The following is a 23324-nucleotide window of genomic DNA, read 5'->3' as shown; positions in this document are numbered from 1 at the left end:
ATATTATGGCTGGCATGCTAGACTGAAAGGCTCTTTGCAGAGATCAGCTGGGATGGTGCAAGTAAGGGTTGAATGGATCTGGACAAATTCTGGCACATAGTTCATATCCACACCATACATTTAAAGTGCACAGGTTTCGCCAAAGAATACAGTGGTACCTCGGGTTAAGAACTTAATCTGTTCCGGAGGTCCGTTCTTAACCTGAAACTGTTCTTAACCTGAAGCACCACTTTAACTAATGGACCTCCCGCTGCTGCCACGCTGCCGGAGCCCGATTTCTGTTCTCATTCTGAAGCAAAGTTCTTAACCCGAGGTACTATTTCTGGGTTAGCGGAGTCTGTAACCTGAAGCGTCTGTAACCTGAAGCGTATGTAACCCGAGGTACCACTGTAATGGGAACTGTAGTTTGTTCAGAGTGCTGGGAATTGTAGCTCTGCAAGGGCTAAATACAGTTCCCAGGATTCTTTGTGGGAAGCCACATGCTTTAAATGAATGGGGTAGATGTGACTCATAGGTGAAGGGGTCACATGGTTACTTCACCATATACCTAGCCCATAACATAGGAAGGTGTCTTACACTGAGGCATGCCAACAGTCCAGAGAGCCAGTGTGGTGTAGTGGTTAAGAGCGATAGACTCGTAATCTGGGGAACTGGGTTCGCTTCCCTGCTCCTCCACCTGCAGCTGCTGGGTGACCTTGGGCCAGTCACACTTCTCTGAAGTCTCTCAGCCTCACTCACCTCACAGAGTGTTTGTTGGGGGGGAGGAAGGGAAAGGAGAATGTTAACTGCTTTGAGACTCCTGAAGGGGAGTGATAAAGCGGGATATCAAATCCAAACTTTTCTTCTCCTCCTCTTCTTCCATTTTGCTCAGTATTGCCTACACTGACTGACAGCAGCTCTGCAGAGTTTCATCCTAGCAGGGGATGCTGGGGGTTGAACTGGGGACCTTCCACATGCAAAGCAAATGAGCTGCAGCCCTTTCTCTCATCAGATGCAGCCCACCTGCACCAGCCTGCTACAAAATGTTACATACAACAAGCACCAACTATGGAATGAATGTTTGTTTATTTTTATTTTTATTTTCTGTTGATTACTTATGTTACACAGTTTTAAAAACCAATAAAGCATATAAAAAAACAGGGGGGAAACCCTGCTTTTGGCACATTTGTGGTGGCAGTAAGATGTGGCTGAATTAAGATGTTAGTTTAAGCAATCTGCTCTTGCCATTGATTCCCTGGCCCAGTCATGACCACGCTTTTCATCTTATTTTTTGATGCAAGCAGGTGTTCTGGTGGAAGAATAATCTTGTTGGGCCAACAGGATAGTATTCTTTCCTTTCCAAACACCAATGAAAAGCTCCATTTTCGCCACCCTACCTGCCCTTTGGCCATCACTCCCCGGATGCAACTCCTTTCCCAAATTAAATGCTACAAACATTCCGGAGAGAGCTGAAGCATTCCTAGCTAAGTGCCTGGCCTGTTGCACAATGCAGTGCTCAGGCAGTTCGGTTTTTCCTTCATCTCTGTCTGTTTAGATTCCTGCTTGCAGAATGACTAACTTTAAGGACTAAAAAAAAGTGTTTTGATTACCCTGCCTTTTTTGGCCAACTGGGAGCATTAGTCACAGCATTTCTGTGCAGAGAAGCCAGGCTTTAGCACAGCATCACTCCTGTTCTCTCACTCTCATACTTTCTCCCCTCCTCCACTTTTATGACATTTTAAGGATCTCAAAGACAATGAAAATTGGGGAGTGAGAGCATGTGAAGGCTGATAGCACTACATCCAAAGCATTGCACCACACTTACCCCACCACAGTCAGTGTAGGGCCTTCTGGGTGTGGGGAATTAAATGTGCACTCCCACCATCCTGGGCCTGGTATCCTTCTCTTACTCATCCAGCAGATCGGCACAACCTCCTTTGCGCTGCCATCTAGCTGCTCACAAGGGAGAGAGGGCTGTCGGGTGCAATTTGCTCCATTTCAGCTAGCACTGGCCTGTGGTTTCCTGTATGCCCTGTTCCCCCACTCCTGCCTCTGCTACTCACCTCAGCCTCAGCCACACAAGATTCAGAGTCATCTTGTTGAGGCCACCAAGTTCTATGCATCCCAATCCCAAGACTATCATGGTACTGGAAGTGGACAGTTTTCAGGCGCAAGAGGAAAGGCATGAGGTGCTTCTGGGATGGGGGGGAGAGAACCTTTGCTCCAGTTGAGCACTAAAGAGCAGGTTTTGCGGAGAAAACTCGGTGCAGAAAAAATGAAACGTTAAAACACAGAACTTTAAAGCATGGACCTGTGCCTGGAAAGAGTGGGGCAAAAGGTACTTGTGGATAAGCCCAACAAGAGACACAGGACAACATATCAAAGGGAGGGGTAGTCGCTGCCTTGCATGCAGAAGGTTCCAGGTTAAATCCATGGCATCTCCGAGTACTTATTTATTTATTGCATTTATATTCCATATTTTCCCCAAGGGGCTCAAAGTGGCATATTTGGTTCTCCCTCTCCTCATTTAATTCCCATAATCCACTGAGAGGCAGTGACTGGCCCACGGCCACCTGGCAAACTTCACGGCTGAGTCAGAATTTGAACCTTCATCTCCCAGGTCTCATACCCTCCACTATACAACACTGGCTTTCTGGCAGGGCTGGGAGAGACACCAGTCTGAAATTCTAGAGAGCTGCTGCCAGCTCAGCTGGTGCAGATAATAAATGGACCGGTAGTGTCTGACTCAGTACACAGCAGCTTCTTATGATTCCTAATATGAATTTACAAAATTATGAACAGTGTGAAAAAAGATGTTTGTCCATGTCTTGTACTTTTAATGTCCTGTCTATTCAGGGTCACCCAAACGTTTGTAGTAATTCAGGACTTATAAAATAAAGTACTTTTTCACCTGCAAAACACAACGTATGATGTGCACTTGGACTGCATTTTTTATGTTTCATTTCATAAGGTGCTCTAGGAGCTAGGATAATGAATGTTTGAACAAATACAATTAAAACTGTCATGACCCAGGAGTCCATCAGTGACACAGAAGGCACCAACAATGGAGGCCCCAGAGCTAGCTCCACCAAAAAATATATCTTTCAATATATCTTAATGTTCCTTAACATCACTGACCTTGCTTTCAGATCCTGCAGAATAGTGGCAGTTTGGTGGCCCTTCTGTTTCTTCACAATATCCGAACCATGCAGACATTAATGCCTAAAAAGCACTAGTGCAACCCAAAAAGAATGCTCTTGTTCAGGGCAACAACCACTCTGGAAAAGTGGCCTTAAAAATCATGCTGAAGACTCACAAGGAAGGGGGATTCCAGATAAGGAAAATTACACCCTTTGACCCTCTTACCCCCTCTCCCATAAATTCTATAGTGATGAGGGGTTTCTTGCATGGAGCCTGAGCATTTTTATAGCTAGATGGCCTGGGTTGTGGGGCAGAAGTGGGAAGACATTGTTTTCTTTCTCCTGAAACATCCTCCTTGAGATCATGAGAGGCCCCTTCTGAACCCTAATTTCCCTACTCCAGGATACTTTGTTATAACCTGTTAGGGGCTTGAGCCAGTGGCATAGCGTGGGTTACCAGGGCCCAGGGCCGGGGGGGGGTGGTGGAGTATGGAAACAGACAGAATATGCATGCACATTCAACTGCCTAACGATGTCCATGTCACCCTTGAGATTGCAGCCACAGAGATAAAAAAAGAATTGTTCCGTTGTCTGGAGAGGTCACTTCTGGTTCACACAAAGAAGCCATTTTCAATGGAGCCTAGTGGCGGAAGCGTACAGCTGTAGTGAGGCAGCACCGGGTATGGAAATTTTGTGCCCCTAACAATTTTGCACCTGGAACAACCATCACTCTCCCCGCCCCCCCCATGCCACTGGCTTGAGCAAACCAGTTTCCTTTGTTTGTCTGGCTTTAGGTTGGGTTTTCCTTTCTTTCCCCCCTTTCTCTCAACTGATACCCTAAGATTTTCTGTCTCAACTAATCTTAGCCATAGGCTTAATCAATAGCAGAGAGATGGGTAATTTTTTTTCAGGCCAGAGGCCACGTTCCTGAGTAACCTTACAAGGGTTGCATGCCAGCAGAAGAAGAGGCAGAAGTGGCTGGAGGATCAAATGTAGATTTTACCATTGTGCAGTAGACCAGTTTCTCACACGGATGGACAAACACACACACCTCTGTCTTCTACCCAAGCGATACATTCCCGTCAAACAAAAACCCCTGGGAGAGGGCATAGCACAGGCAGTGAAAGGGGTGGCCTAGGGAAAGTTTGAAGGACCAGACAGTGAGGTTTGGCGCTGGTGACATGTGGGCCCCAGCCTCAGGTTCCTCCACACTGATCAACAGGTTTGTAAGTCATGAGACCTCCCTATAGTTCAGAAAAGCTTGTTTTACAATGAATCTATTAATCAGTAATATGTCTCCACAAGACTCTTTGTTCTTTCTCCTATCCAAGCATCACTCTTATGCAAAATACAGGTAGTTACATCTCTAACACGAGCCAATTCCCAGTCCATGAACTGGCTTTAAATCAAGGCAAACAGCCCTGTGGCTTTTGAGTTCCTCTGCTTAGTTGCTTTTCATTCATCCCAGCACTTTACTTTGGGGCAGTTTGGTGTATTTTTTAAAAAAGTTCTTTATCATATTTACATTATTTATTTCTTGGAGTGCACAAGTTGTTCCCTTGCAGAATACTTAGGTATGCCCTGGCATACAGTTTGGACATTATTGATGGAGACTGATTTGAAAGCAGCTGCTCGATGGGAAATGACTTAAGGCAGTAATGATGAATGATGTGTAATATATGCTAGAGCCTGAAAGCCAGGTCCCAGTTTTGCCAGGGATTGTGAAAATACACCTTGCAAAATCCAGACCCTGTCTCACCTCTCAAGAGATGACACAGAATGCAAATGAGAGTCAGCGTGTCATAATGGTTTGTGTGCCAGACTGAGGCTGCAGAGTTCCAGGTTCATGCCTGAGCAGGAATTTCACTGCTTCATCTTGGCCTAACCTACCTAGAGGTTGTTGTGAGGATACAATGGGTAAGGTGGGTGAGGAAGGGCTCCTTCAGACTGGTGTTTTATTGCGGGTGTATTCTGCAACATGTTCTTGACTCAATAATAGTGTATTAGTCATGGATTTATTCTGTTTTAATTTGTTCCACAATGCTTCTCCACACTACTGCTGTCCTACGCACACACAATTGTCACTTTTACAGTTTTTCCACATTCACATTCACCGAAGCACAAACAACACATTTAACATCAACTTCCCTTCCCCCACTTCCATGGTTCATTTTAATCCTGGTCCTGAATGGAGTAACTGTGCCACTGAAGGACCAGGTCAATTCTGTGTCCAGGACAGCTGTCTACCAGCTCCATCTGGTACGCAGGCTGAGGCCCTACCTGCCTGAGCATTGTCTTGCCAGAGTGGTACATGCCCTGGTTATCTCCTGCTTGGACTATGGCAACACGCTCTATGTGGAGCTACCTTTGAAGGTGGCTAAGAAACTACGACTAATCCAGAATGCAGCAGCTCCCAGGGCCATATAACACCAGGCCTAAAGGCTCCACACTGACTCCCAGTATGTTCCCAAGCACAATTCAACGTGTTGGTACTGACCTTTATAACGCTAAATGACCTCAGCCCTGCATACATGAAGGAGCATCTCCACCACCATCAGACAATGAGGTCCACCTCCGACGGCCCTCTGGTGGTTCCCTGACTGTGAGAAGTGAAGCTACAGGCGACCAGGCAGAGGGCCTTCTCGGTAGTGGCACGCTCCCTGTGGAACAGCCTTCCATCAGATGTTACAGGGATAAAGAACTATACAATTTTTAGAAGACATCTAAAGGCAGCCCAGTACTGTATTGGGAAGTTTTTTAATGTTTTAATACCGTATGTGTTGGAAGCCGCCCAGAGTGGCTGGGGCAACCCCAGCAGAAGGGCGGGGTATATTATTATTACTGTATTATTATTAGGACACCATTGGGCAGACACATACAGTTCTCCTTGTATTGTTTACACAGTACATTTGTTCCTGTAGCTGATACTTTTTGCATTTGATTATACATAACACTCAGGCCCAGATGAGACAGTTTATCTGCATATTTTTCTCTTTAGTGACAGTGTGAATCATGAGACCTATATACAGTGGGAGGGGTGTTTCTCCCTCTGAAATGGAAGCATTTTCTTTTCTCTCATGTTTGAATGTTTTATTGGCATATTTGCAGTGGGGTGGGCTAGATGACCCTTGGGGGTCCCTTCCAACTCTACAATTCTATGATTCTATGGTTGCATGATATATTTTTTTTGGGGGGGGTTAATACTGATATATATTTTGTTCTAGGGGGCTAAAATTGGTCAGAATCGAGTATACACTTCCAGAGTGAATGCTAAATACATTACTTCTGGTAAATGAGCCCCAACAGCTGCTAGAGGGCTGTGGAAATTTGTGTCCTGGGCTTTTTAGACTCATCTGCCCATGTACTGGGATGCGGGTGGTGCTGTGGGTTAAACCACAGAGCCTAGGACTTGCTGATCAGAAGGTCGGCGGTTTGAATCCCCGTGACGGGGTGAGCTCTCGTTGCTCGGTCCCTGCTCCTGCCAACCTAGCAGTTTGAAAGCACATTGAAGTGTGAGTAGATAAATAGGTAGGGACGCGGGTGGCGCTGTGGGCTAAAGCCTCAGCGCCTAGGGCTTGCCGATCGGAAGGTCGGCGGTTCGAATCCCCGCGGCGGGGTGCGCTCCCGCTGCTCGGTCCCAGCGCCTGCCAACCTAGCAGTTCGAAAGCACCCCCGGGGGCAAGTAGATAAATAGGTACCGCTTACCAGAGGGAAGGTAAACGGCGTTCCGTGTGCGGCTCTGGCTCGCCAGAGCAGCGTTGTCACGCTGGCCACGTGACCCAGAAGTGTCCCCGGACAGCGCTGGCCCCCGGCCTATAGATGTGAGATGGGCGCACAAACCCCAGAGTCTGGCAAGACTGGCCCGTTCGGGCAGGGGTACCTTTACCTTTACTTAGATAAATAGGTACCGCTCTGGCGGGAAGGTAAACGGCATTTCCTCTGCGCTGCTCTGGTTCGCCAGAAGTGGCTTAGTCATGCTGGCCACATTACCCGGAAGCTGTACGCCGGCTCCCTCGGCCAATAAAGCGAGATGAGCGCCACAACCCCAGAGTTGGCCCGACTGGACCTAATGGTCAGGGTCCCTTTACCTTTACCCATGTACTATCTAAAATGAAAGGGGCCCATTGGTTGCCAGATGTGATTTTTTTTGCAGCCCTCTCCCCCCCTCCATGTAAACAGTTCCTAAATGAACTGAACTGCAACAATTTGATGCATGAATGAGCTGCAATCCTATGCAGACTTAACTGTGAGGAAGCTCCGCTGAAGAGACCTCCGGGTCTAGGGCAGTATATAAATTCAATGAACAACAACAACAACATATTCAGAGTAAACATATACAGGATTGCACCATAAAGGGATTTATACCCCACCCTCCAATCAAATTGCCTGGGTGGCTTACACAATTTCAAAATGTAATAAGTAGAACCAGCTTTTAAAAGAAAAAGATTCAAGAGGACACTAAAAGCAGCAAAATCCTTCAGAGCAGAATAAAAACATAAAACACAGCAACTAAGATTGAACATAGAATGGGTAACAACCATTGATAAATGTTTTTTAATCCACTTTTGGAACTTGCAAAAGGCTGTCAACAAATATTATACTTAAAATCTAGGATTATATATCTCTGAAGGTCTTGTGCATGCATTTTAAAAGTCTTGCTGCTGCTGCTAACATATACGCCTGATAAGCCAGCGAAGGAGCTTCTCCCTTGCCTGTGTATGAGCTGGTCTTTAATGGCATCCTTTGTAACCTAACTTACACCCTCCTCAGGGCTCCTGCAGTCTGCGCCCCTGGCTTGGGATGGAAAGAATCTGGGAGCCTCCCAAAGATTTTGCAACACTCCAATCCAGCATCCACTGACAATTGCTGCTTGGCATCTCACTGGCATCGCAAGATAATAGGAGATAATTAAAGTTAATTACTAAGCTCATTGCAACCAATTTAAAAGGGCAGGGGGGGAAACACTGGCTCTTTTTTATTTTCTGTTACTTTTTCTTTTTTAAAAGGCTGAAGAGGTGCAAGAACTGTCAGAATCCAGTCCCTTAAGAATACAGGTTACATGGCCATTCATTCACACATGATCTCCTAAGTGAGAGGGGAATGTGAAAGGTTCCGCCTTGAAGATGAAAAGCTTCCAGTTCTGAAAAGAGAAACACATGAACCTTTCAGCCAAATAGCGCAGAAGATTCATAGATATGCAGCTTTGCTTGAAGCCATATTTATCTAAGACGTTTAAATTATTTCACAATTAATCTGGTGGCAGAGTACTAAATCTCCCTTTCAGTCAAGCTTCTCCCAACTCAGTAACGGGAAATTTGGCATGAGTGGCCCAAGGGAGGATGGGAGCAGGCCGCTAGACTGTCCTGTGCTCTTGAAACAATGGCAAACTGTTTCCACTTCTATAGGGTTTTTACAGTGGTACCTCGGGTTAATTTATTCTGGAGGTCTGTTCTTAACCTGAAACTGTTCTTAACCTGAAGCACTACTTTAGCTAATGGGGCCTCCTGCTGCCGCCGCACTGCTGGAGCATGATTTCTGTTCTCATCCTGAAAAGCAAGGTTCTTAACCTGAAGCACTATTTCTGGGTTAGCGGAGTCTGTAACCTGAAGCGTATGTAAACTGAAGTGTATGTAAACTGAAGCGTATGTAACCTAAAGCATATGTAACCCGAGGTACCACTGTATATGTTTTTATTGTTGTTTATTTATTTATTAAATTTCTATACCATCCTTCATCTGAAGATTGCAGGGTAGTTTACAATATAAAAACACAAAACTACACAACATAAGAACAAACAAAAAACAATAACGCCTCCTGTATACAACATAGTTTAAAAGGCCATAGAGTCCATAGCCCTCTGATTATACCTAAATCAGCAAAGACGTGTCTTTCAGGCATGCCTCGTCACTTCTCAGGCATGTCACAGTGGCACACTAGGGGAGGCACTGAAGCATATGGTCTGGTCATGCCCAATAGTGGCACTGTTCTGGACAGAAGTCATTGTCTGTATCACTTTCATCTTGGAAAAATACATAAAATTCTTGGATGCTCAGGCTACATATACTCAATATATTCCAGCACTGTGGGCCTTCATGGAGGAGCAACATAACTGGACTTTGTATGCCTTCTTGGCAGCCAAAAGTTTGGTATTACAACAATGGAAGGAGTGGGAGATTAAAAAATAGAACCTGATAAAACTGACAAGTAAAAAACACTAAGAAGTCTTGTAGAACAAAAAAATATTCCACCTGGTGTTGAAAAGTAAACAAAGTTGGTGCCACTTAAGCCTACCTGGAGATAGCATCCCACAGACAAGGAGCCATAGAAGAGAAGGACGTACCTTGGTTCATTGTACACATTGGACCTTAAATGAGGATGTTTAATATCTGGATATAAGGGTATTGTGGTGGTGGTGGTGATCATCAGTGGGAAACAGCAAAAAACCCTGATCTGTTAAAAGCTTTGGGGACTGTAATCCTAAAGTGGTGAAAGTGGGAGATGAGAACAAAGGCTGTTCTACTGTCTTATCCTATATTAAGCCTGGCTCAAGCTGGCAGGATGGAATATTTGAAGTAAAGGCAGAGGAACACTCTTACATTACTCTGGGTTTTGTTTTTATGCAGGGGAGAGGGAGGGATTTAGACTCACCCAGGATTGTGTATCCACTTCCCCCCAGTTTGGGCTTTGCATTGTTGGACCTGGGAGGGGGGGGGTGCCTCTGATCCTTGGGATCCAAGCTGCCTCCTACCAAAGGCTGAACCATGACTTTGGAGGAGCCAGCAGAGTTGGAGTGGATCTCCCTCTCCAACATCCTAGCTCTGTTTCTGATGCCAAAGAGGTAGAGCCAATCTGTCTCCCGGTCCTTGGGATGCCCTTCCAGGGATCATAGGTTTGCACCCTTAATTTGTTAAATCATGTTTATATTTTTTTGAAATTAATGCCAAGTGGCCATGTGCTTGTCAGTCATCCTTGTTGCTTTACACTCACTGGCCAGAACACTGGAAGCTGCATACAGGTTCACTTAATACTCAGCAACTGGTTATCAGTGCCTGCATTAAAAAAATGTTTCCCTAAGAAAAAAAAGAGTGAGAGGCTTTATTTTTTATTTTTTATTTTTTAAATGTGACTATTCATAGAAAGGGCAAATAATATCTCCCATTGCTGAGGCCTTGAGTCTCTAACACATCCACTATAACAAAGGAAGGCTGTTTACTGAACGAAAAACTGAACTCTACAAAATTGCAGTGCATCTCCTTGAAACAATAATTCACAGCCTTTGTCATGCACAATCCTAAATGAAGGAAAAACACCGTTCAAACTTCTTGCAAAGTACTGTAATATTGCCAATAGCCAAAAGGCCAATTAGTCAACTGGAGTCGACTGTTGTCACCAAGGAAAAGCGACACACTTTGTTGAGTTCCTTCTCCAAGAAATTAGAACTTTTCCCAGGAGACTCCTAAACTCTGATACAGAGTAGTGGACATCTCCTTAGGAAATCCTCCTACTATGGTAACCATCCCTCTAGGAAGGCTGATCATGGTGGTTCTATATCCGGGGTGCATCTGATTTATGCCAACTCTATATGCCTCAGGTAAAGAGCAAAGAACAGGGGTGAGCAAAACAAAGTTGTTCTTCCTTTTGATTATTCTTTGAAATATTTCAAAGCCTTCAATATACAGTATACTACCACTTTAATCTTGTTTTCTTCACACATATGCAGCTGTTCTTCAAGTGTCAAACTAGTGCCCTACTGCATAGCTGTCAATCTTTCCCTTTTTTAAAGGGAAATTCCCTTATTCCAAATAGGATTCCTCGCAAGAAAAGGGAAAAGTTGACAGCTATGACATATTCAGTTAGGTAAGCTGGTTACACAAAATGTGGCAAGATGTTATGAGGACTCATCCAATGGTGGATAGGCCAACCTGATTTCATTATTAACTAGCATTTATTTCTCTTGCAAATGTTACAAATGGTTTTAGGTTTCCATTTCTACATTGATTGCTGCATTGAAAGCTTCAGATTTGTTTCTCATTGTTGAGATTATTATAACTTGTCCATTTCTATTCCAGAGAATATATTTGTGAGGCAGACGGAATCACAATTAAAAACAAAACAATATGACTAATAAAATCTATCAGAATACATTAAAGAAAAAGATAAATGGGTATCCGAAGGTTATAAAAACAAGAAATCATTTTATAAATGCTTGCTGAAATAACCAAGTTTTAAGTTGACACCTGAAGCTCATTACAGATGCCGACTTGATTTCTCTAGCTAAAGAGTTCCATAATCCCGATGGCCCCACACTTAAAGCATAATTTTGTGTTAAGGTTCAATTGACACTGCCAAGCACCATCAGATGGGCTTCAGTGGCAGATTGCAAAGGCCAGACAGGGGTATAAGGAATCGGGCAACATTTTAAGCACACTGATGACCAATGGTCACAAGTCAAGCATGCTAATTTATTTTATTATTTATGTATCCAAATTATATCCCACCATTCCTCCCAAGGGAGCCTAGGGTTGCAAACACATCTGTAACAAAAACACAATTAAAAATGAAGACATAAGCAAATAATTTAAAAATTGTTAAAACATCAAAAAACAATAAAACAGAATCAAACATGTAACTAGTCATGTGTCTGAATAGTCCTGTTGAAACAGAAATGCTTTCAAAAGGCACTTAACAGAATACAATGACGGCACTAGCCTATTGTCAGCAGGCAGGGAGTTAGTGCAGCCACACTGCAAGCATGACTCCTGACAAACAGAATGGACACTGTGGGGCACTCCTAGGAGTGCAGGTTCTCCAGCTCAAAGGGATCAAGTTGACACCCTTAAGTAAAGTGGTGAAGTGATATGGCATTAAAGTATCAGTTGCATGTTTTAAGATACATGGGGGGCAAGGTCCCACCAGTTTTGCTTGTGAAAATATGTATGTGTGTGTAATACATAATAATATATTACACCATGTCTTTGAGAAATGTAATCAATGAGGCTAGCAATTTATCCTTAAGACATGGGTCACAAGGCTTTCTCTTTAGTAAACCCAGAAAAATAAACGCCCAGACTTAAAAGAAGACAGAAATGTAGCAGAGTGTCTTGCCAGAGCTTTTAGATATGATAGCCTGTGTTTAACTGTGTACATTAACTGTCATTAACGAGTAAAACCTATTACTGATAGAACTTCTTATTCCCAGAAATTACACAAAATGGAAGAATTCATTGAGTAAAGAAATAAAAAAACTGCTACTGCCACATCTCTTCTCATATAAGTAAAAAATCATCTTTACCTGCCTTTCTCCTGGGAATAGTCTGCTTTTCAAATCTAGAGCAATTTTCCCTGAATGTCAGAATTCAGAAAAATTGTTCTTAACATCTAGGGGGAGGGAACATGGCTGGCACTTTGCATTCCTTCATAGCTTAGAAAAGCCAACTGTGATACTGAAATTTAATAACACAAAAAACAAAATCGCTAGACATCTTACTCCCAAACAAACTCAAAAGGAGTTTAAAATATTTTGAGATCATTTAATTGCTTCCCACCTTCTTTAATAGTATTTTGGGATGGGGTGGGGGGAATGATTCTTACTTGAATGCACTGTGCATATTATGGGCTGGCAAGCTGAAGTTGGGAACTAGTGCTAAAAATTAGGAAGAAAGCAAAGTTACTAGAGAGTAAGTCTAAATTAACTAATTGAGACTTATTGCCAAGTAAACATGGTACACTTTACAGATCTCCTCCTCTAGGTAGAGGTACAATTGTGATCCTTAAAACACTTAGACATTCCAATAAAGTCCATGGGAATTTTCCAGAATAAGTTACTCTGAGACTCTGAGGGACGGCCTGGGACATGTCCAGTGAACCACTTTGATCTGTGCAACTGGCAATGAGATAGTGCCATTTGTTCTGTACTTATAAGAAATCAAACTTTTGCACCCATACTTTGGAACTCCATGTCTATTGACATAAGGCAGGTATCTCCACTTTATTGTTTTCAAAGGCTGCTAGAAACATTTTTTTTTTGTTCAGATATGTATAAGTTTAATCTGTTTTTAGCTTAATTTATTATTTTAATTTTGTTTTAGTTTTTTGTAAGTGACATGGAGATTTGATTTACAATCAAGCACTGTATAATTTTGCGAAATGAAATAAATTAAAATGCCCAGTCTTGCAACCGGCAGGGGAAGGGGGCATTTCAGAAAGGAATGAAGACAACAAGGAATGGACACCACAGAGGTGTCCATTGTTGCAATGCAAACAACCCTCCCCCCCCAGGTTTCTTGGGGAATCTTAAATCTAATTTATATATGTGGTAGAAGCTCTATAGTGAACAAAAACCTGGCTTGCCAGACACAGTAGTTAGTCTAAACCACAATTGCTATAATAAATGTGTTGCTAATTAAGGTGCCCCAAAACTCTTTGTTGTGGTGCTGTCACTAAAACAATGGTTTCCAAACTCCCCCCCCCCCATGGACCACTTGAACCTTGCTGAAGATCTTGGTGGGCTACTTAATAATGTTTCTGCCTGTTGTAGCAACTGCAATGTGTTGTGCTAGATGCTATATGAGTTTTAATTGTACTTTTATTTCTTCCATTGTATTCAAATTGTAATGCAATACAATACAATATAAGAAATAAAAGAAGCAGTAAAAATGCAATAAAAACGAGTATGGATATTTAATGTGATGAGTGTGCCATCTCTTGTCTTCAACCACAAATGTGCCATGGACCACCTGAATGAAGCTTGTGGACCACTGGTGTACCATGGACCAGCTTGGGGATACCTGCTCTAAATGAAAGGGAGACATCCGGCTGCTGCCAAGTTCTACAACCACAACACAACCTTTTTTGTGGGGAGGGTGGTCTATTTTGAACAGTGAGAAGCAAGCAGGCCGTGAGGCTGGATTTTGCTCAGGTTGCTGGTCTGCTCTGGAGTAAATGAAGTGAGAGAATGGCAAAGTAGTGAGCCCAGAATCATGGTCATGTTAAAACAGAAGGAAGGGGGCAGCTAACCTAGGATAAAAAGGTACCTTTAAGTCCAATTGATTTGAACAAGAGAGGTTAAAACCCAGGTTGACCTTTTCCGTTGAAGTCAATGGAGCTTAAGGCTCCATTCCTGAACACACTCACTAGGAAATAGCTCATACTGAGCCCCGTAGGATTTATTTCCAGGCAAACATCCATGGGATTGTGCCATAAGAGAGCTTCTCTTTAACAGCATATTGCCAAGAGACAAAGCATTTTATTCCCAAATAAATGCTGAAAAATCGATAAAGTGTGCACAAGCCGTAAGTTTCGCTCTAACGCAGCCAAAAACTTCCAGCAAGAATCTGTTCTACTTTTTTTGCACCACCACTTGCAAAGCAAGCAATCTGCACTCTTTTAGAAGTTTGTGTCAATTTAAAAAGGTATGCGCCGCAAAGCAGACGCTGGCTGCAAATTGGCTGTGCTCTGAGATCCATCTTATCCCGCGCGCGCGCGCCTTGCAGCACCGGACTGCTCCCAACCGAAAACCACCGAGCAAGCATTAAGGCTTTGCAAGGCTGAGCCTGTTCCGTCGCGCGTCTTCTGGAAAGCCTTTCCTTCTGCGCACGATTGGCTTTATTCCTACGGAGAATATTTTCGCCCTCGACTGCTTGGGAGAGCGGAAGGACCTGCAGCTGCGAGCGCGCCTTTTGGCCGCAGAAGGATCCGAAGGGGTCCTCCGCATTTGCAGAGGTCAAGAAAGCTTGACGAGTTGTTTGAAGTTATATCCAGAAAAGAAACAAATATGCGGGATGGGGCGAGATGAATGCCGAAGATGGCAGGGTCATCCAGCTGTTCGCTCGTTTCTTTCTTTCGCATTACAAAGGCCGCTCCGACTTGGGGGTGGGGCGGGGGTCTGGAAGCCAACCGGCCTCTGCCCAGAAATCTCCGCTCCCTCCTCCCAGCACATGCGGGGGGTGCGAGAGAACCTGCTGCCGTTACGCAAAGCAGGCATTCCGCACATGTTCAGAGGCACCCTCAACCTCGTTTGCAGATGATGAAAGCCTGCCTTGAGACGAGCTGTTTCCAAGGCCAGCTCCCTCCAGAAGGGCAGCGTGAAGTTTCTCCCGCACAAGCCCGACCCATCCGAAGGGCAGCCGGGCAAGGCGGGCGGCGGTCCGCGAGCGGGCGGGCAGCTCCCCGCGCTGGACCGGCACTGCGACCGATCCTTCGTTGCGGGGTTGGCGCCCGGGAAGCGCGCAGGCAGCTCTGCTTCTCTGCCGGAAAGAACCTCGACGGCCACCTGCGCGCCGCGCAAAGACCCGGCCAAGGAAAAGTTCGAGAAAGCGAGCAGTGCGCGCTTTGGCGACGCATTTCTCGAGCCCCGGCCCGGCTGTGGTCAGATCCGCCCTGGGGCGGGCGGCCTGCTTGCCCTTAGCCTCGGAGGCGCCCGGGCGGGAAGCTTTGCTCTCCATCTGGCGGCGCTGCAGTCCTCTGCGCCGGCGGGCATTCGGGGGGCGCCTGGGCCAAGTTACACTCCAGGGTCTTACGGGGACGGGCTCCTCATACTGTCCAGTGTACTGCAGTACTTCATGTAGGAGACGTTCAGAGCGCGTCTGTCACCAGGCCCTGGCCTGGCAGCGCTGCTGCGCTTACCTGGGAGTAAGCCCCACTGAGCCAACCAACGTTTGCGCCAGCCACGTCTTTAGGGCTGGAGCCAAAGGAGGACCACAGTCTCACAGCCGCGGTGCGGGGCGATGCCCCAACTCCCTCCGGCGCCCGGAACTCCAGAAGGATTCCTTCCCAGACGTCAGCATGCGCTGTACATCCCGCCGAATGGCCCCCGGATCTACATACATAGGATTGGGCCGCCAGCAAGGCACTGCGCGTTTACCTGGCAATCACCCCCAGTGAACGCGGGGCTGCCCCCCTTGCGCGCTTCTTGGAGAGGAACGTGCGCGCACATCTCTGGCTCCTTTGAGAGGAAGGGCGGGATGGGAATAGAAGAAAGAAGCGGGCCTGCTTTTCAGGAAGCAGAAGCCGCCCAGGTGCTGGAGGTCTCCCGGGAGCAAAAGATGGTGGGGCGAGCCGAGCAGGAGCGCGGGAGTTGGGGACTCGGAGGGGTTCTGGCAGGTTGCAAGTAGGACTGGCCTTGGCTTGGCGCGGGGAAGGAGGAACCTTCTGCGTTCTGTAAAGCACCTCTTCCCCCAAATATTTGTTTAGAAAGATTTCCTGGTGGAGGGGCGCCAAAGGGTTGCGGAGGAGCCGCCGCGGTGCGCTCCTTGCAGCTGTGAGAGAGATCCTTGCAGCCACTGGAGCGCTTCCCCCGCGGAGCCACCAAGACCAGGCGGGAAACGAGCGGAGACCGCGAAGTGGAAGGCGAGGCGGCCGCTCGGTGGCCCCTGGACGGTCGGGAGAAAGGGCCCGGCGGGCTGGGCGGCCGCAGCCGAGAAGCGCCCATTCGGCTCAGTATTTGCGGCCCCTGACGGGCATCTGCTCTCCAGGGCAGCCCTCGCTGGGGAAGTCGGGTTCGAAGCCGGCACCGTCGAGGCCGAGGAGACAGATGCTCTGCCGCTTGAGCCAGGACACACACAGCTCCTGGGGAAAGAAAAAGGAGGCGAGAGAGGCGCTGGGGGAGCGCAAAAAGATTGCGGGGGGGGGGGAGACAGCTCCTTCTGAGTAGGAAGGCCAGACGCCGTAGATGAGGTTGTCCAACTTCCTTGACAAGCATCCTTCTTGGAAGAGGTGTGCGACCATCTCCAGTTTTTCTGGCTATGTAGGCAGCATTTCAGGCCCAGTTGCTTAACCAGAGAAGTTTCCAGTCAAGCTATGCTTGGACCTTGCAAGATGTTGTTTTTTAAATGAAGCTTAAACTCACCTCACCCCCATTTTGTTATTTCCTTCCTTCTCTCCCCCCCCCCACTTAGTATTTCTACTTTTATCTCTTCAACCAATCTCCTCTAAAATCATTCATTATTTTTGTCCCATTAACCCTTCGCTTATTTCTTCTGGGTTTTATTTTTTGCAGGGTGGGTGAGTTGTTTAAAGGCGGAAAGACTGAGGGAAAGGTCTGGACTATGGACCACAGTGAACTGGACTCCACAATATACTTAGGGGGAATGCAGGTCTGGGTAGGGGGAAACCCCACATCTGGAAATCTTAGTCACCCACCATGTATGCCTGCTTACTGTATATTTTCAGATCCCTGCTTCTGCTGTTATGGTGGTCCACTGCAAAGGCATGGAGTAGATCACCAAGAATGTGTTTCCCCCACTATTTGTGAAGCAGCAGCAGCTCCTTCAGTAGTTTGCTGAGTGGACTGCCGGAGTCTTTTATTTGGAGAAACTCAGTGTAAAATGTGACACTCACAGATAGCAGGTAGAGCTCTTGGGCAAGTATTTTGAAAAGAAGCTGGGGAGGGGGACATGTCTTGGATTGTAATAATTGGAGCACACAGGCAGGTGAAAAATAATGTTGGCTAGACATCTTGCTGTGATATACAGATAGATGCCAAGCACAAATAAGACAGGCGTCAAATTTGAGGACAGTGACATAACTGGAAATATCACATTGTGCAAAAGTAAACATAATCCAGATGTTACAAGAAAACAAAATCTTTAGCAAAGAGCTCTTAGAGGTAGTGAAGAAATAATTCAGGGAGAACTCCCAGCAACAGCTTAACTCAGCTTAAGAGACAAGTGTTACACAAAAGGATCAGCAGAGAATGAGCACCTGAGGTTGAAGGCTGACAGGAATAGGGAGAGGGAAGGAGCAGGAATTGCAGGAAGGTGGGGCACAAGGTGCCATCGCCAGTATCAGTATTGGGTCAGACCACAGATCAAGATCTGGAAGGAGGAACTTGCAGGTTGCATAAAGGTGACGAAATCGACCTGAAGGGAAAGGTGGAGATGCACAAATCTGATGGGTTTGGATTGGCAAAGAGAAACTGGTGATGCCAGCTTATCCCATGGGGGGGGGGGAGAAGTTGAGGGGAGACATCCAAATGGAAAAGAAGAAAGAGAACTAACCTTGATTCCTTTTCTGTGGAAATTAGGAATAGGGAAAGGGAAAGGGCTGACAAATCTCCCATGTGCTTTAAATTTAAATTTGACTACATGGCTTCAGTTCCATGTAGTACTTCTGTGGACCCAAAAGCAACTCATATCTATGCAGTTTGGTTCAATACAGTTGTGGATCAAGTTGCATGTTCTTGAGATAAACGAGCAAAATAGAGGCAAACTGAAAACAACACACAAATGGAAATCCAGACACCGTATACATAAATAATTTTGATTGGAAAAATGACAGTGAAAATTGTGAGAGGGAAACTTCCCCTTCCTCAACTGTCTCCTCACTATCAAAATTCAGATAGTGTATGGCAGGGGTCAGCAACCTTTTTCAGCTGTAGGCCAGTCCACCATCCCTCTGAGCATGTGGGGGGCCGGGCAATATATTTTTTTTGTGGTGGTGGGGGGAATGAGCGAATTCCTATGGCCCACAAATAACCCAGAGATGCGTTTTAAATAAAAGCACACATTCTACTCATGTAAAAACACGCTGATTCCTGGACCATCCGCGGGCGATTGGGCCGGATCCAGCCCCAGGGCCTTAGGTTGCCTACCCCTGGTGTATGGTATTCCTTAAAACGCTTTGTATGTTTTCTCACACTATATAAAATAACAATACACAGCAACATCTATTACACAGGAGTCCCCTTCTCACAAAATGTCCTTGTGAGAAGGTAAAACAGGTTCTTCTTATGAAACACTTTCTGTTCCAGGGTTTTTTCCGTCTACGGTGCCTTTTTTATTACACCAGCATGGCGTAGCTGTTATAGTGCTAGACTGGGACCTGGGAGACTAGAGTTTGAATCCCCATTCAGGTGACCTTTTGCAAGGCACAGGGTGGTTGTGAGGATAAAATGGGGAGGGGGGAAACCTATGTATGCTGGTTTGAACTCCTGGAGGGAAAATAAGAGTATGAACTCAAAAATATAAAAGGCTGAATTTCAGTGAGTATTTCTAGGATATCAACTTGACACAATGCCTCATGAAATCTCATGTGAAAAGTTAATATAAATTGGCTTGAATGCAAGACTCATCACATGGCGCAAGAAAGCGCTCAGGGGAGCAGAGGCAAAGAGCAATGCCTCATGGATTTGCACAGTGACAGGGTGGTGCCCAGAAGGGATAAGCGCAAGGACTGGCTTTATTTATTAGCAATCTGGACTGGCAGGTAAACAGCACGGTAATTACATTTGCAGATGATGCTATACTGGGAGGTGTTACAAACAGCAGTGAGGACAAAGGATTAATGTAAAAGGATCTAGAGAGGTTAGAAACGAAGATAGATGCAGGCTGGACAAATAAATGCAAGCAGCACACAACTCTTTAGAGAAATTATCTTCAAGGAAACTATTCATTTTGTGGGAGACAATAAAAAATAGGGAACGAGAAAGAGAGAAAACTACGGTAAGGCCTAGAAATAAGAGCAAACAAGAAATAAGTTCACAATGTGGCTATGTAGCCAAGAAGATTAAAGGTCTGAAGATTCATAGATATGCTCTGAAGCCAAGAGGCAACCGAAAGCCATGCATGGGCTGTTTGGAACCTTGGCCAAAAAAACTGGGCAGATCTCTCCTGTCTCCCTTCTCTTGGGATAGTGCAATGAACATTCCATTCCTCTCTTTCTTAATCTCTGCCAGGGAACAATATCAATTTGCCCAGCCCTATTCCCTTCTGGCATTCTCAGAGAATGAAAGGGCTTCAACAATGAGGACCAAAATCCAAGAATGATGCCAAACAACGTGATACAGAACATACTGAATACTACCCAGAATCAAGGCAGAAAAACTAGCTAAATGCCTGGTGGTTGAATGAGCATTCTAACTCCAGTTGTTAAAACAACAATAATTACAGAGAGAATATTTTGTGAGGAGTTTAATAACCACAAACAATCGGACTATTTAGGTGGGCTATTAGGGAAATCAGTATCTGTCCACTTGCTAAATAAAGCCCCAAAACACCAGGTCAGCCTTTCGTAAGGTGCAAGCAAAAAGAATGAGGAGGATCATTCCAGTTAAATATATTAAAATCCTCTAACGTTATTAATTAATTCATGTCCAACTCCTCATTAAGGGGCCAGGTGTGGGGCTAATTTTCCAAGTGTCATATTAAGGCCTAGTGTGATCTTAGGCAGCCTTCCCAACCTGCTGCCCCCCAGGTATTTTGAACCAACTTGACCATTTTCCATGCTGGCTGGAGCTGATACGGAAGGAACCAGGCTGAGGGTGGCTGGCGTGGGGCAAGTCATTTCTTTCATGGGCACCAAAGTTTTCTTCAAATGAGGGACTACAGAATGTTTAAATTCCTCCCAAACAGATATAAATCAGGCTAGCACAACTTGTGACTCACCAATATTAAAGAATGCTGCCCATACCAGCTATGACAAGCGTTCCATCAGGGATCCAATATAAACCACATAATTTTGCAGCTTGCCCAGGACTGCAGAATAGAGGATTGTCAAGCATCAAGATTCAAGACAGTCAACTAGTATGTGGTTGCAGGCTGGCATTTAGTCACAGTTATACAGGCCTAGTGTAGCTAAACCTAAACATTGCCTAAACATTGATCTCACAGATAAAAAGGATTAGAATATAAGTGGGTAACTTAAATTCTAATCAGAGTCTTTGATGAAAAACAATGAGGAAGTGTCTTGACTCTGAAGACAGGGATATTTCTTTACTCAAGAGTAGCTTTTGTCAAAAATCGACTCCCAAGGCCAGCAAATATATAGGATTTGGTTTGTGGGTAAGAGAAAATTTGCTTGTAAATGAAACTGCTAATTTTTGTTGTTGAAAGTTCCTTATTTAAGTTTATAAAGTTTTTATAAACTTCATTGGACAGCTTTTGGTGATTGCTGAAGACTCACCTCTTCACCTTGGCTGCAGATGCATATTTTAGCACTCACCTTATTTTAGTAATGTTGTTTTAAAATGTTTCTAAATATTGTGTTTTAATAATAATATAATTAATTGTTGTAACCTGTCCTGGGACCTTAAAGTGAAGGGCAGGTAATAAATTGTAGCAATAATAAATAATAATAATAAAGAGAAATTCCTTTCAAATTAAAGATAGCCCCTTTTTGCAGAAATGCTATGGGGACGCGGGTGGCACTGTGGGTTAAACCACAGAGCTTAGGACTTGCCGATCAGAAGGTTGGCGGTTCGAATCCCCACGACGGGGCGAGCTCCCGTTGCTCGGTCCCTGCTCCTGCCAACCTAGCAGTTCGAAAGCATGTCAAAGTGCAAGTAGATAAATAGGTACCGCTCCGGCGGGAAGGTAAACGGCGTTTCTGTGCGCTCCTCTGGTTTGCCAGAAGCGGCTTAGTCATGCTGGCCACATGACCCAGAAGCTGTACGCCGGCTCCCTTGGCCAATAAAGCGAGATGAGCGCCGCAACCCCAGAGTCGGTCACGACTGGACCTAATAGTCAGGGGTCCCTTTACTTTACTTTTTACAGCTCTGTATGACAAAATGGATTCTACTCAAAGTGTGGGAGTGGGGAGGACTGTTATTATGATGATGATGATATTATTAGGCTGTTAGTATGCTTTTTACTATGTTTTTATTATGTTTTTGTCATAGATGTTCTGTAGTGTATTTTTTAATGTTGTATACCACCCTGGAATCTTTTGATAAAGGGCACTATATAAATTAAATTAGTAGCAGTTGTAATAGTAATAATAATGATGGTGATGATGATGTCAGCAGGCACAAGCACAGATCAACAAACAGGGAAGGAGTAGCTTAATTATTTGGAATTGGGCTGCCCAGAGCTATCAACTAGTTTTCTCCCTCAAAAGTATTACCACTGGCCAAATCTAAATGAAGTAAAAACAATATTTTGTTCTTCAGTGTCCTGTCGTCTTAGGAGCCTAACGGGAAGACAGAGGTGTGTCCAAACTGCTAGGGCTCTATCCAGTGCTAGTCCTTCTCAGAGTAGACCCACTGAAATGAATAAACCTATGTTAGTCATGCACAGTAACTTCAATGGGCCGACTCTGACAGAAGTAATATTGGATACTCTTCCTCAAAAAAGCAATGAGAAGTAGGCCATGTGTTACAAGAAAAAAAGTTGAAGAGCAGAGATTGGAATTGCTATAATGATATCAAATGCCCGTATGATAAGCGGGTTGTTTTATGTAGCTTTCCCCTATAAAAGTGTGTGTGTGTGTGTTTGTGTTCTAAAACTGAAACCTACATTCATTTTGAAGTCTACACCAGTTTGTTGCAAAGTTGGCTGAAGTTTACTCATGCTTTGATTCACCATGTACATAGGGAGCACCTGAGGACTCACTTGATTGTCTACCAGGGTTGATACATAAGTAAAGATCAGGGGAATAGGAGCATTATCAAAACGCCCTGCATACGGTCCCAACGGTCCCAACTTTGATCTGCCACAACTTCAGCCAAAAAAGGAGCCTATTGCAGAAGGACTGGGAAAGACTCCACCAAAGGCCCTTGGAGAGCTACCAGCCAGGCAGAGCAGACAGCATGGAGTGAACTATGACTGCCCCATGGGCCTAGGCAAGGGAGAGGCAGCTGCCCTCCAAATCAAGCAAATAAATAAAAATGCTTAACTGACCAATCACATCACAGGTAACTCGGTTCTGTACCCCTTAACATAAATTGTGGCTACACCCATGGACTGCCTGCCCCCAAAAACTTTGCATGCCTTAACCAGATAGGAATGTATTTCAAAATACTAACGCAGTATACTTCCTGAAGAAACTGAGTAGGTACATAAATCTTGCCAGTGAAGAGGAAGGAATGGTTTTCAAGTGGTTTTTGATTTTAAAAATGCATTCTTGAGTCCAAGGACAAAACCCTAAGAAGATGACTTGATAGTCCTGATTACTGTGGCAATCAAACAACATGGGTCAGTGTATGCAATCAGCAGAACCCTTCATTTTTCTGGAATAGATGTACCCCTTCACTGTGGAGGTGGAAATGTTTCATTTAAGAGACAGGGAGCGGGAGAAAGAGCTATCACCATGCACACAGATGCCAACATGTCAGGGAGAAGGGTTTGTCCTAGAAGTCTCTTGACAAGTCTGTTGTCTATGTTCCTAAAGGGCTGAATTTTGAACCCTGCCCCCTCCATGAGAGCAACATTCAGACATGCAACATTCTTGCCTCCATATTGAAAGGGAGCATTCAAGGAAAAGCTTTTTGCT

The 23324-nt window shown here is 44.9% G+C and overlaps 1 long non-coding RNA gene across 1 annotated transcript; it reads left to right on the top strand.

Moving 5' to 3' along the window:
* The first annotated feature begins 254 nt into the window (after positions 1-254).
* On the top strand, positions 255-8371 carry LOC309519638. The gene is made up of 2 exons (XR_014213918.1): positions 255-5041; positions 8126-8371. It is a non-coding gene; the product is annotated as an uncharacterized lncRNA (long non-coding RNA).
* Positions 8372-23324: the final 14953 nt, after the last annotated feature.

This window comes from Podarcis vaucheri (genome assembly GCF_965113315.1).
Source record: "Podarcis vaucheri genome assembly, chromosome: 15".
In the NCBI taxonomy this organism is placed as follows: domain Eukaryota; kingdom Metazoa; phylum Chordata; class Lepidosauria; order Squamata; family Lacertidae; genus Podarcis; species Podarcis vaucheri.
The sequence above is the reverse complement of the archived record's forward strand: the minus strand, read 5'-3'. Positions and strand labels throughout refer to the sequence as shown.